General features: G+C 40.7%; 1 pseudogene; it reads left to right on the forward strand.

Moving 5' to 3' along the window:
* The first annotated feature begins 1536 nt into the window (after window positions 1-1536).
* Window positions 1537-15779, forward strand: part of LOC139708219 (ribokinase-like) — a 40478-nt pseudogene continuing 26235 nt past the window's right edge.

A 15779-nucleotide genomic window follows, 5' to 3' on the forward strand; every position in this document is an offset into this window, starting at 1 on the left:
AAATTTAGACCTTTTCGTGTGACATCCCATAATGTCATTATTGTAGAAACGTTTCACCTTTCCGACCAATAATGAGCACGTATCTAGAAATGCAACCTTGCAACAGGCTTTGGACCTTTGAATTTGACTCTATTTTTCTTAGACATGCTGTTTTCAGACATTCGAATTTGTCTTGGAAACAAGAAGAAAATGCATATAGCAAGACCGACCATAGTCGTCGCCACAGGTTTTTAAAAATGGGGGCCCAGTTCATAATTCTGGTGCCACTTCAGAGACTCCAACCCAAAGCACCTTCTGATTTGGAGATTCTCCCGCCTGAAACCCCTAGCAACGCAACGCCCACTCCAAGTTGATGTGCGCAAAAAGTTCCTTGCAGCCGGGGTCAAGCTCTTGAGGTCTAGCGGATTCTAGATGCTCAGCTCTCTCGTGCTATCTTTTCAACGGGTGCTGTTCGTTATTCCGAAGGTTCGCTATTCCGAAGGTTCGTTATTCCGAAGGGTCGTTAATCCGAAACACACAAATTCACTATACCTAGAGGCTCGTTAATCCGAAATTAATGAAAAAGGGTTCGTTAATCCGAACATTTGTGGCATTATTCCGAAGGTTCGTTATTCCGAAGACCTGTACACACCACACTACCTACTAGAGACTGTTGGAACCACAGCGTGGTTGATGCCCCCCTCACTGAGCTGCACACCCGCTTTAAAAACTTTATTGATAACAAACGGCAACAACAACGACTGCAACAATAACAACGACCTGTACATCGACAGCTACAGTGATACAGTGATACAGTGATTTTTATTTCTTGAACGGCCCCTTCAGGGGCATGGAAGAAATACAAATGAGTATTCTACAAATGAGTACTTTACAGCAAATATAAAAATACATAAGAAAGAAGAAAAATATATATATATATATATATACATGTATAAGTATAAGCTCTAACAGCAAGCAAGTAAAGGCAAGAATTGTTTGAAATTAAATACCTATACGGACTAATAACTAAACATAATCTTTAAAAAAAAATGAAGTCTTAGCTACCATGTATGTACATAAGTTTACAATAAAAAAGAAAATTACTTGAACTTTGACATGATGATTTTACAAAATTTTGAAAGATTCTTTAGTTGCTTGATAGACTTAACATTAAATAACTGATTTAACTTGACGACATTAGGCCTGCGGTAGTAGTAACGCTTAACATACTCCCTACGCTCGTCAATGAAAAACGGGCATACCAGAACATAATGAAATTCATCACCCTGTACTTCAAGGCTACACAGCTGTTCTGTGTGTTTGGTGGCGAGGTTGTTAAACTCTCTCTGCGGCCCATGTGTGCGTGAGGCCAACTATCGCTGCTACAAAGCGAGATGTCACTTGAAAACCTCGGGAACGTTTCCCGGTGGTAGCTCTTGGCCGGCCGCTGGGAGATTTTCGCTGCGCACAGACCCCGTACAATACTAGTACACGTATTCGGTGGTGGATTGTCCGCAGAGATTCGTATCCAAAATCACCAAAATCACCAAATACAGCATGGATCCCCAGAACTACCAAGGTCAAGTAGATGTCCTTGTCGTAGGATCTTGTAACACAGACCTTATTAGGTAACTAGAGAATAAGTTTTTCTGTACTTTCATGTTTATTTTGTTGTGGTTCTAGGAGTATTTAAAGACAAATTAGTCTAGCCATTTCAATTGAGGGGGTGTGTCCCTCTCGCAATCGTAATTCTTATCCCTGCTGTGTGCAATTTCAACTTCAAGAGCACTCCAGCACAGCACATGGCTTTATATGATCATGGCTTTATATTTTTAGCTTTGTTTGCCTTTCTTTAAAAACCTCAAGTGTCACCAAAATGCTACAAGAACTTGATTGGACCACTCTGGAACAGCGCAGAGAAAATGACAGGCTAATTATGATGTACAAAATACACAATAATCTTACTCCTCTTTCAGCACAGGACTATATTATCAAACAGGCTACTCAGTTAACAAGAGCCTCGCAACATCAGGTACCATATTCGAGAACTGAATCGCATCGCCATTCGTTCTTCCCAAGAACTGTAAGGAACTGGAATTCCCTGTCGTCTGACATTTGATCTGTGGGATCATTTCGAAACCGTCTAACGGTTGATCACAGTGGCTAGTTGTTTTCGTCAAATTTTCTATGTGCTTGTAAATATCTGTAAATAAAGTGTATTATAATGTAAATAGCACCAGTCTGCAAGAATCTTCAGTCTATTGAAGGAGGCAGACTTAATTTAATCAGAAGAAGAAGAAGAAAATGCCACCCCACTTCCCACCCCAATTCCACCAACATTTGCAGATGATGTACCATCTGACCATTTTATAAACTAGTATTGTCTATGATCAATCAATCGATGTAGGCCTACCTAATGTAGAGAGTAGAGTAGAGTAAATTTACAAACACAATGCCTAGTCTAGCTACTAGCTGGTAAACCTTACCCTCTTTTTCGATTGTTTTATATCCACAAGTAATGTCATGTAGTCACCACATGCCAGCATGTGACCCTATGTGCATATGTGCCAATGTGGTATTAATTCATACCCACCTTTGTTCGTTTGGCATATGGTACTCATTACATTCCTCATTGTCATGGCAGTGAATATACCAAGAGCTCTATATCATGGCTGGGAGTCCAGGCTTGCTTCATGCTACTAGTATACACAACCCTGTTGCTTTACACAAGTATCGCACGGCATCTAGTCAGGCTAACCCCGGGGCGCTCCTCGTATACAGTTATTATGCTACGCGTTGGGGCTGGTCGCAGTTATTGGTCGGGCTAGCTTCATACAGGGGGGTGTTTCATCAATGTTTGTCAGCGCTGACCGATTTCAGCAAAATCCTTGGATTTGATTGGCTGAGATGCTCTGGTCAGTGACTGTTACTATGGTGATTTAAGTTGTCAGCGCTGACAAACGTTGATGAAACACCCCCCTGGACCTCAGTTTGATCCGACCAAACGCTGTGCGAAGTGAGGCATCTCACTTTGTGACAGCTTTGTGTATAGTATGACTATAATGGGACCTTGATGAGCAGATAGGACTTATTGATCCTGCATGTGATAAAGGTCACACTGTGTAAATTCAAAGTAATTTAGTGTACCCCATTGCCCATGTCTGAACCGTTTTCCATCAACATCCACATGTTCCCTTTATCTGGAGTCATGGCACCTTGGTTTGATTGGAGCACATGCAGCTGTGTGCATAGCCACATGTTAGCAGGTTTCTGTTACATGCATCATATTGGGCTTGAGTTCCTTCCTGCAAATTTCCATTGCATGCACGGTTGCACCCATTATCAAGTTATTGTAAATATGCGAAAGTCCCCCCCCCCCCCTTCATAGTTCTTCAGGGACAGAGTTTCCAGACTCAAAGATTGATTCACCCAATTATATGAGTAGGGAATACTAGTAATTTTCCTGGTACATCGCACCCCAATATATGCGATGCATTTTTCTCTACCACTGACACAAAGTATCTTTTCTGTTGCAGTTTTCTTCAATAGAAGTTGATTCAAGATGTAATTTTTTTTTTCAAATATTATTCATGAGCTGATATTGCTACCGCCTAGTACCGGTACATTCTCTTTCATATTTCACTAGAGGTCTCTCATTATCTCACTAAAAAATGTTAGAAACCCAAAGTTAGGTCTCAACCACAACTTTATACGATCCCTTTAAGGTGAACTTCTCCTTTAATTTAAAAAAAAAATGCATTCCAGATCCAGTGCTTTTACATGTAGGGCCTACAGTTCTACATAAAAGTGGAAATTTTCACGGTGTTGAAATTTTCGCGCATTTCGCGCAACCAGAAACTAGCACGAAAATAAAAGCACGTGAATATTTTTGCTTGCCATATATGTTCCTTTGTACAATGTCTTGATTCCGCAGAATTCAAAACACGCGAAACTCTTCTTGCCCGTCCAAGCGCGAAAAATTAGTCGCGCGAAAATATCCACTTTTATAGTACCGTACGGTATATTCTTTCCCTTGCAGTTAGCATCCAAACAGCATATTAGGGTAGTTGGACATCAATAATATAGTGGTTGCACTTTTGCCTCTTGTACAAAGGCAAAGATAAAAAAAGGATAAGGATGATCCACCTGTTAAACTATGTTTTTGTTTGCATGTTTTCTGGGGTTGTGTTTTGGCTGAAGTGACTGAAGTGCATGCTCAGTAATGTGGATTAGTCACTTGTACAGTGAAGAGGGAGTCTGGTCCCTGATCAATTCACTATCCATTATGAAAATAAGGAAGGGTCCCTGATCACATCAATACTCCATTATGAAAATTAGCAGATTTTGCAGATACTATAGTACTCTCATGAGTTTAATGAGGGGCAGATTCTTGGAAGGGAGGGGGGAGGTACACTTGTAGGGAATCGTCAGCTGGTGTAAAGTTAGTTTTTAATCTATGGGACTTTCTAGCTCAGATCATGCATGCCTCATGGTCATACTTTACAAGTTATCCTGTGATGATTAGTGTATGATAGTATCATACCATGCTCTGCTTGGATCAGGTACCTGGTATGTAGAATAGGTCATTGAGGGGGATGAGTTGATGGAAGTACACTTTGATACTTTAGTACTAGACTTAATTGAGGAGGAGGTTACATTTTCTTAGGCATTTGTTGGTTTGTTTGTCCGTGTGTAAAACAACTCAAAAAGTTGGCAACGGATTTGGATGAAACTTGCAGGAAAGTTTGAGAATGACACAAGGAATAGATGATTAAATTTTCATAGTGATCTGGAAATTTTTATGGATTTTATGAAGGATTTTCAATATTTTGGCAGGTAGGGTCAATGGCCTTGGGAGTTCAAGCTACGCATTTTGGGGGTTTTCATATGCACACTGAAGTGTGTGCTCTAGTTTCTGCTAGGGTGGGGCGCACCGTGCAACTGAGGGTTTGTGACATAACAAAAGGCTTCTATACTGGAAAATCGGGCGATTTTCAGCATGCATACGTATGGAAGGAAATCACTGATCTCTATGGAAGAGCAAGATCATTGGTAATAATTAGTTGCTTGGCGGAGATTCGCGCTCTCAGACTGCTCCTCTAGTCGTATTATTTGATTGACCTTGAAAGTGATTGATTATTAAAAGCTCATCAGTAATGGTGGAGTTTGTGGTGTACATGTTTAGGTAAAAATGAGATGGGTTGTATAGATCAATATTGCCTGCACATGTTCTTGCAGCAGGGTTTGATGCCTTAATGGCAAGGCATTTTGACACATATACATTTTGATATTCATACTTGACACTTGCATGATGATTGAGTGACCATTCCGGTGAATTGCTACTGGGTATAATCCCTCTCGATGTCTGATAATGGCTGTTGGTGTCATATCCCACATGGTCTATTCCTGTGTAGATTGATTCAGTGTTTGCCAACTCTACCGCTTTTGGCGGTAGACTACCACGTTTGAGAGATGTGAAGCTAGCGCTGCTTGTGCAGGCAGCCTGGATTCTACCGCTTAAGCATGGGTTTAGCTGTAATGACGTAAAGTGATCTGGGAATTTACACTTTGATCCTCTTATTAAAAATGCATGGTCAGTATTTTCTACAAATGTGGTATTTTTGCAAGTGTGATAGAATTCAAAGGGATACCATGCCTCCTGAAGCCCCCTCCCTCCCCAGCCTCTTCAGTTTGCCTTGTTCTTCTGTCAATAGGTAACAGTCTGCAAGAATAGTTTGATCCAGATTATTAGCTGATTTGTATTTGCAACGTTCATCCCAATAATGAGCGCATAATTCCACTGGACATTAAATGTATACCTCTACAGACTGTATGTACCCTTGCACTAGTTTTCAAAACAAAGTGTGACTGCCAAGTCATACAAGTTGCATTTATAACCATTTTTTTTTTTTTTTTGGGGGGGGGGGGGGCATTGTGATCACACACAAAAGCATACACATATATGCACTATTCTCATACCCACAATCTGCTATCTGCTATCACCAGGTCAGCATCATCTTTGCACAAAAATGTTTGCATGCAGACATTCTCGATGGAATGTTTCTGTGTTTATACTTCAAACACATCCCAGATCCAATGCTTCTACACAATTTTTCTTTTTCGATTAGCATCCAAGCAGAAAATAGAGGTTGTTGGACATGAAATTAAAGGACTTTTGCCTCTGGTGAGGCAGAGAAAGAAAAAGGATAGTGATCTTCATGCAACAAGCATGTTTTTCCAGCATGCTTTCTGACATTGTGTTTTGGCGTTGGTATCTCGGGGAAAATTTGTATCATATCCACCCCACCGAGAGCAAGTGAATTGCCCAGCCACTCCTTGTGGAAATTATTGAAGTAGGCAAAGATGTGAAGGAAGAAAATAACAATAATGTAAATAGATCCATTTTCCTGAAAGCGACAAGTAGTGTGCAAAACATTCAAAGGTTGCAACCACCCTAGTGTTACATATGTATGTATTTTATACTCTGGACAAGTTGTTTGTCAGAACATGTCTCAAAAAACTGGAATTTGTATAAGATAGACTTTTCTCTCTCTCTCTCTCTCTCTCTCTCTCTCTCATTATCTTTCTCTCTATCTCTCATATATCTATTTATATATCTTTCTCTCTACCTATCTATGTATCTCCATCATTCTATCTTTACTTTGAATATTTCTTTCTGTCTCTATCCATTGTGCAGCTATGTATCACAGTTTCCGAGGGCAGGAGAAACCATCCATGGCCATAGATTCAGTACTGGGTTTGGAGGCAAAGGGGCAAATCAGTGTGTGATGGCTGCGCGCCTAGGAGCCAGGACGGCAATGGTTGGCAAGGTGAGTCCAAACCCAGGGATGCCTTCCCTCTTCTCCTCCTCCTCCTCCAATCGGAGCTGGTCGGAGCAGAATCGACACACTCCATTCGCTAGCTGTCCTGGCATGCCTTGTTCTGGCATCTGGCATTGTGTGCAATTTCTTTTTTGTCCCCCCCCCCCCCCCCCCATTCAATTTGTACCATTTTTCTTTTAGAACACCCCACAACACATTTTCACTAAACTTGGCTTCCCTTAGGGTGGTAGGATCTCAATTTGTTCAAATTGGCACAAAGCTCCCCTGGGGCCCCCAGTGGGCCCCAAATCCCTGAAATCGAGGGATCTTTACAAATCTTCACTAGAACCACATGTGACACAGGTAAGTTAATGTTAAAAATATCAAGCCCATTGTTGACTGTGGTTTCAAGTTTGTTCATGCCAAATCCAGGGGTGTCCTTCTCGAGGTCCTGAATGTGTGTGTATATATGATATGTAAAGGCGTGGGGGGTAGCAGTTTAAAGGCCATCTTGTCAAATTGTCATCTTCCTCATAATGCATGGTTGAATTTTAACCAAACTTAGCAGGCATCCATTGCTGAGATGACAGAATATGTTTTGTACAAATGGTTACTATATTCCCCAGGGGGTCCATAACCTTTATATTAGAGAATCTTACATAAATTAATCAAATCAAAACAAGATACATCTATAAAACCAAAAAGATAGAGCTAAAATGCTATATCAAAGTAAGTATGTTTGTTTATGCTGTTTCAAGTTTGTTCATGTCAAATTGAGGGGTGCTCATGTGGTCCAGTTGGGGGGGGGGGGTGGGACAAAGAAGAGGCCAATATTCACATTTTCATTGTCTTGAAAGGACATTGTCAAATTTGTCGGCAAACTTGACAGGTGTTTTCACCAGGGTGATAGAAATTGAACAGATGGGTGCCATGCCCTCCACCAGAGCACCCAAATTTTAGTGAGTGTATTTCCAAGCTTGTCTGTGGCAGATCCAGAGGTGGCACCCTTGGTGCCAGTACCATATTAGGGTGCAATTTCTTGCACGTTCATCATCTTGTAAAAAATATTGTCAAATTTTCACCAAACTGGGCAGGTGTAATTGTAAATCATTATTTCATCAAACAGACACCATGAGCACTTGTGGGACCCAGGTCACACCAAAACACCATGATTAGAGAATCTTTTTTTTTTAAATATTTGTCATTAGAACCAGAAATTATCAAGTGCTGTGTATCAGTAAATACATTCGTGATTGCACTTTTATTCTTTTTTTAAATGTTTTATTTTATTTATTTATTTTTTATTTTTTTCTTCATTTTGGGGATTTTCTTTCAGATCCAAGCAATGCCTTTCCCTGGGGCTGGGACAAAATTTGTCTATTTGGAAATGCATTGTCAGATTTTCTTCAAACTTGGCAATGATTGTCACTAGTTTGAAGAAATATACAAATGGACACAATCCCCCAAATTTGCTATGAAAGCTAATACTCTGCAAGAATGTGTGGAAGATGAACTTGCGATTCATCAGAGGTTAGTGTTGTGTTATGTGACCGCACTACATTTATCACAAGTGTACGCATATTCCATGTATTCTATATTTGAGTGATACGGTCAGAGTAGCAGTCATTACATGACGCTAGTTTGTGATAGTGGATTAAAGTTGTTCATTTTATCGTTAAACAACTATGTCCTCTGTTCATCATTGAATCTGGTCCACTATTACAACATGGTGGCAGCGGTGCAGACACGGATTTATGCCAAAACAGCACGGAACTAAAGTTTTCTTAGGGAAATTCATCATGAGTGACTTGTGCTGAAACCGCCCAAGAGGACACTGCGCACAACACGTCTACGTCTACTGCAGATACGTGCATGGACTAGCTGAACGACTCGTCTTGTGAGTAACACTGTGCGTGAATAAACCGATTATTTTATCATCCATGCTGCTCATCAACGAATAACGATACGAATACATATCATCGGATTGATGAACGCTTTGCAGAGCATTCTATATTCGTTTCTACATCGTTAGATATAGCTGTGTAGTTCGCACAAAATGTTGTCAGAATATTTTCGTCGCACGTATCACTGACATTCGCCACATTGGACAGTTGCAGTTCTGTAAACAAGCATTATCGACGCGCACCGTATCCAAGTACGCGCAATACCCGAGCGTTTCATCCAAGGACGTCCATTGTTGACGTAACAATAGACCAAGTTCGCATTACCTGAGCGCACCGTATCCATTGACATCCATTGTTGACATAACAATAGAAGACGCAGATAGACGCGTATTATCCTGGACTGGCCAGAAATGTGTTTATCTTATCGGCATAGCAACGTGTATTGCGACATCATTGCTTCTACCTGGACCATCACTCAGCGGAAGGATATTTCTGACAGAGCATACGCAGTTTCCCGTTATCGCAGTTCATCTACCCTGCAAGCTACATGTACAACGTAGCGAGGACGGACAATCAAGACACGGCACGATCCAGACTGAGAGTGAATCCATATGCAACCAGATAAAAGAGATGAGAATTAGTACAATTCAGTAAACTATCTCAGACATTTGAACACTTGCGTGTGGACAATTACATACATTCGTTATTTGTGTACATGAATGTTTTGACATATTCATATGCATCTGTGTATTACTGTGGTAATATTGACATCTAGACATGTTTCGATGTATTTTGGAGAGTGTACATTATTGATACATGTATATCAGGAGTGACTTTGTGTCATATATTTCTGTGTTTCCAAACTATTCTTGATTTGTTTACTTTGTAAACTATATCTGTAACCATTCAGCCGTATAAGTTTGCACAGTGTGACGTTGATATCAAGCATTGTATCATTTGTATCTCCAACTCAATCTAAATCAAAACGCACGATGGCAAAGTATCCAGAAATGAATTGGAATAGTGCTGATGTGCCGGAAGAATTCAAGTTATTCAAACAACGCATGGAGTTATGCTTCCAAGACAACGATGTCCAAGACCCAAAGAAGCAAGCAATCAAAATCAAAATTGCAGTAGGAAATGAAGGTTTGCGTAGAATTAACGCATCCGGTTTATCCAGTGAGGATCAAGAAAAACCTGCAATGTTGTGGTCTACTCTTGAAGGTCAGCTGAAAGTCAAGCTAAATTTTCGCATCCACAGACTGGAACTGATGCGATATCGTCAACACGCAAATGAAACTATCGACGAATTTGTAAATAGATGCCGGAGTAAAGCCAAAGAGTGTGACTTTACCGAAAATGAGCTCTCAGAACGCGTGACAGAGCTAGTCATTGCGTCTACACCTATCGAGGCGTTCCAGAAAGATCTTCTAGACCAACCCAAAGGCTACAAGATAGCAAACCTCCTTGATGAAGGCAGGAAATACGAAGCCATAGCCGTAGGCAAACAGTGTCTTCGTTCGATCGACTCCTCCGCAAGCAACGTAGATGCTCTATCACATAACCAAGATAGACGCAAGAAGTGTGGTAACTGTAATTTGAATCATCCACCACGAAAGTGTCCAGCCTACAGAGACATTTGCAAAGCATGTGGTTCCAAAGGACACTGGGCTAAATGCTGCAGAAAGACAAAACACGGAAAAGTGCTTCGAGGACGAAGTCCAAGCAGAGGACGCCAAGGTGGTAACCGCAGTTTTTCACCACGAAGACAGAAGACACCCACCAGGCAGCCAACCAAACAAAATGTAGCCGAATTCTCCAAAGAGCCAAAAGGAGAAACCCAGGAAGATTTTGAGGAATTTAACACTATCGTACTGGGAAACGACCTAGATGCATCTATCGATTCTGTGCATCAGAAAGAAGCATTCGTGAAGATTGGAATTATCTGTCCCAGCAAACGTGGACAACACATCTTACATGCAAAGGTCGATACCGGAGCGAGTGGAAATACACTCCCTCTACGGACAATCAAGGCCATGTATGGAAGCAGGTGGCAAGCAGTTGTACACCCGACTTCAGCACGTCTTACCGCATACAACGGTTCCCCGATACATTGTTTGGGCACCCTTCAGATCACGTGCAAGTACAAAGACTCCGAGTGGAGAGATCAACTTTTCTACGTGGTCGATGTCTCAGGACCAGTGATAATTGGACTACCTATGTGCAGTGAGTTACACGTGGTAACAATCCATGAGATGCACCCTCAGAGTCGTAGTCCAACTAACAGACCGTCTCCGTTGAAATCTGTCAAGGACCTGCAAGTGCTCTATCCGGACCAGTTTGATCGTATTGGTAACTTTCGTGGAGAAGCAACACTACATGTCAAAGAAGGAGCTGTCCCCACCATTGATGCTCCAAGAAAGTGCAGCGTCCACATCAAAGACAAACTGAAGTCTGAGCTTGACTCAATGGAGAAGCAAGGCATCATCAGACAAATTGACCAGCACACCGACTGGTGTAGTTCGATTACTACAGTTCTCAAGAAAGATGGATCCTTGAGAGTATGCCTAGATCCCAGGAGATTAAACCAGAATCTCAAACGATGTCCCCACAAGATTCCAACTCTTGAAGAGGTCAACCCAGCTTTCTCCGGAGCAAAGTATTTCTCTAAGCTCGACGCGAAATCCGGATATTGGTCTGTTCACCTATCCAAAGAATCCCAGGAGCTGACAACTTTTCGTACTCCATTTGGCAGATACTGCTACACACGCCTACCTTTCGGACTTTCTGTCAGCCAAGACTTGTTCCAGCAACACATGGACCGTATCGTTGGTCAAGTAGATGGATGCATCTGTATCGCTGATGATATTGCAGTTGTTGGACGTACCGAGGCAGAGCATGACAAAAACCTCCACAGACTGATGGAAGTTGCCCAAAGAGAAGGACTTGTCTTCAACAGTAAGAAGTGTATCATCAAAACTTACAGCATCAACTTCTTCGGCTCTGTATATACCAGAGATGGCATCCGCCCTGATCCACAGAAGATTGAAGACATTCATGCCATGCCAACACCTCAAGACAAAGAAGATCTACAGAAGTGCCTTGGTCTTCTTAACTATCTCGCTCCACACATCGCCAACTTCTCTGAAAAGGCATCACCCTTACGTGAACTACTGAAGCGAGATGTGCCATTCACATGGCAAGACGATCATCAACATGCCTTCAACGAACTCAAGAAAGCGATCTCTGCAGAATCTTGTTTGCAGTACTATGATCCAAGGAAGACAACGATCCTAGAAGTCGACGCATCATCAAAAGGCCTAGGAGCTTGTTTGATGCAAGAAGGCAAACCTGTCGCATTTGCTTCAAAGTCTCTCTCATCGTCACAAGCTAACTACTCCAACATAGAGAGAGAAACGCTAGCCCTCGTGTTTGGAATACAACGTTTCCACACATACCTGTTCGGAAACCAGTTCACTGTCCAAACTGATCACAAACCCTTAGAGATGATCACCAGAAAGCCACTGAGATGTGCGCCACCACGTTTGCAGAGACTTCTCATCAAAATTCAAGGCTATGACTATGATGTCAAGTACAAGCCAGGCAAATCGATGATCATATCAGATGTTTTGAGCAGAATGCCTAATCCAAGCAAGAATCAAGACGTTCCCCTTGATGTCAATGTGGAAGAGATCTGTGAGGAAATCGACATATCACAGATTGACCTTATCTTCTTTGGACAAAAGAAGAGAAATGAGCTGCAACAAGAGACGTCGAGAGATCCTACCTTGCGAGCTCTGTGGCAAATCGTCACGAATGGTTGGCCAGACACAATCAAGGAAATACCTAGAGAGGTCAGAACATTTTGGCCATACCGCGATGAAATCGGAGTATCAGATGGTGTACTTTTCAAAGGCAATCAAGTCATCATTCCCACAGACCTCAGACAAGACATCCTGAATCAACTTCATCAGGGTCATCAAGGTATTGAACGTACCCGCAGACTAGCAAGGGAAACCGTGTATTGGCCGAACATCAATAAAGACATTGAGCAAATCTCAAAGAATTGCTACGCCTGCCAAGAAAATCAGGTCAAGCAACAAAGAGAACCCTTGCAACCTCACGACATACCAACTTCGCCGTGGACGAAGCTTGGAACTGACTTGTTTACTTTCAACAAGGAAGAATACCTGTTAGTGACCGACTACCATTCAAAGTATCCAATCGTTCGCAAGTTGAAGGATACATCCAGTGCGGCAGTCGCAAACATACTGAGTGGTATCTTCAGTCTTTTCGGACCACCAGCAACTCTGATATCAGACAATGGTCCACAATTCGTTGGAAGACCATTCCAAGAGATGTGTGAGAAATGGTCAATTGATCACATTACATCGTCTCCGCGATATCCAAGATCCAACGGACTCGCTGAACGCATGGTACAAACTGTGAAAGGAATCATGACCAAGTGTACCAGAACTGGACAAGACATCCAGACAGCACTACTACATTTTCGTGCCACACCAATCGACTCCAACCTACCATCACCTGCTGAATTACTCTTTGGAAGACCAATCAGGACAACACTTCCAAGTCACCACTTGACCAAACAATCGTCTACGCCTGATTTGTTGTTTCAGAGACAGGAGAACATGAAACACAATCACGACTTGCATGGAGGTAGGGATTTACCACCTCTGCACGTTGGACAGAAAGTGAGAGTTCTGAATCCCAAAGACAACACTTGGCTTCCTGCCGAAGTGAGCAAAGTACGTCAGGAACCAAGATCCTACGAAGTAGCAACTCCCAACGGTAGCATCTTGAGGAGAAATAGATCTCACCTGAGAGAGATGCCAACCGGAACGAAGCCAATAGTTCCAAAACGGGTTCACTTCGAAGACGACGACAGGAGTGAGGAAAGGAGACAACATCCAGACAGAAGACAAAGACAATCTGATAGGAAATCAGTCTCTACCCGGTACATAACGCGATATGGACGTGAAGTCAGACCCCCATCGCGGTACCAAGAGTAATGCAATGCTGGAAGATAAACTAGCAGCATTGTCAGTGTAAATAGTATATTCATTCATTATGTTTAGTGTAGATTTATTTACAGCACATTTGTGTAACCAAGTGATACACATCATTGTATTTCACAAGACAATATTTGAAATTTAAGTCAGGAACCATAACAACTACGACATATGCTACATTTATCAAAATGTTTGTTGCATGCTATATCTGTGTATTACTGTTAATCACATTTGTGTATTGAAACTATGATGTAGCTGTTCACTAATTTCACATACAAAAGTTAATCTCAACTGAATGTTAAAAAAAACAACAAACATACAAGCATATATAAATTATTTCCTGTGTTGATGATAATCTGAGTACAAACTCAAATGCTAAATCATTCTGTTTTTATTACATATACTATATATACATTCCGTATGAATATAATTATTTCTGTCTTATATTATCAAAGATGTCACGAAGATATACGTGAAATTATTTGTAAATATGCTGGTGTTAAACTACATGCATTTTGTGACAATAAGTTTGAATACGTTATCGTTTTATTCGTCTTATCTTTCGATACCAGATATGTCGAGATTTGTTCAGTTTAATTCTATATGAGAAATGTAAAACTTATACTGATATAAAAAAAAAGAGTTTCTTGTACTGAGTATATTGCATTTATGAGACCGGCTGTTTCAAGAAGAATAGATTTCATTTGCCTGCCTGATTATAATTCAACGTACCGGTATATATGCAAATCTCAAACAAGCTTCCTCCATTTTTCAGCATTTTGTGTCAGAGATTCACATTTATAATACTTGGAAGATCAATGTGAATGTTTCCATATGTACAAGTGCAGTTTAAAAATATTCGTCATTGTATCTTTTCAGAAGGAGGGGGATGTTGTGTTATGTGACCGCACTACATTTATCACAAGTGTACGCATATTCCATGTATTCTATATTTGAGTGATACGGTCAGAGTAGCAGTCATTACATGACGCTAGTTTGTGATAGTGGATTAAAGTTGTTCATTTTATCGTTAAACAACTATGTCCTCTGTTCATCATTGAATCTGGTCCACTATTACAACAGTTAGCACTGGACCTGCTGGGTCTCTTGTTTTGTAATCTTCTGTTGTTCATTATCAGTCTTTGTTAATTGAATGTCACATTCAGTAGCTTGCTCCCTTTACTCAGTAATTCAGATAGATGTTCAAAGAGAAATTGCCAATAAAGAAGTATCATTCATTCAAGTGCTGATAAAGACTGCAGAACTAAGTGCATGACATAATAAATTGTTACGATATAAAAGTAAATTGCATGCAGACAGGTGTAGGAAGCATCTTTTTTGAAGGACTAATTCAATTATCTAATGCAAACCATACATCTCCTACCTGTGTCTGTAGGGACTGAAAGTCTGAGAAAAAAAAAGTGTATTCTCACAGTATTTTTCTGGATTATAAAAATGATGGAATTAGGTTGTGAAATATGTGGGAATCTTTTGTCAATATTCAAGTTTTCCCTTGAGAATGCCCATTGTTGTTCCAACTGTGCAGTAGCTCCAACTGCAGTTCCTGGAAAGTGAATTGTCCGAAGTCTGGAGAGTACTAGATCAGTCATTTATATTTCTTCCTTTCTTTGTGCATCTTTGTGTGACTTGATGTTATGTTTTATTTGCTGCCCTTATTTTCTTCATCATTTCTGTATTATCATCATCAATTTGTTCTTCATATTTACTTTGGTCTCCTGTGTTTGCTAACTTCCTTTTCTTCTGTTTTCACTTTTTTCCTGCATCTTTTGTTCCTCTCATAGTATTTCTCGCCCACTCTTCTTTCTCGTTTCCTTTTACTTTTTTTATGCTTAAAAACTGTTTAAAAAGGAGTCAGACAATTTCTTTTTTAATCAAAAAGGAGTGCTGAAAAAGAAGAGAATGAAAGAACGTGAAGAAGAAAAAGCAAGAAAGTTGAGGATTGATATAACACAGATAGTGATAAGTTTCAAAAAATTCATTGCAAGTGTATTTTAACTTTCAGTGGCATTTTTAGATGCGCTGAA

Source organism: Diadema antillarum, unplaced genomic scaffold (genome assembly GCF_040938485.1).
Source record: "Diadema antillarum isolate AM-2024a unplaced genomic scaffold, OU_Dant_1.0 scf00000036, whole genome shotgun sequence".
NCBI lineage: Eukaryota > Metazoa > Echinodermata > Echinoidea > Diadematoida > Diadematidae > Diadema > Diadema antillarum.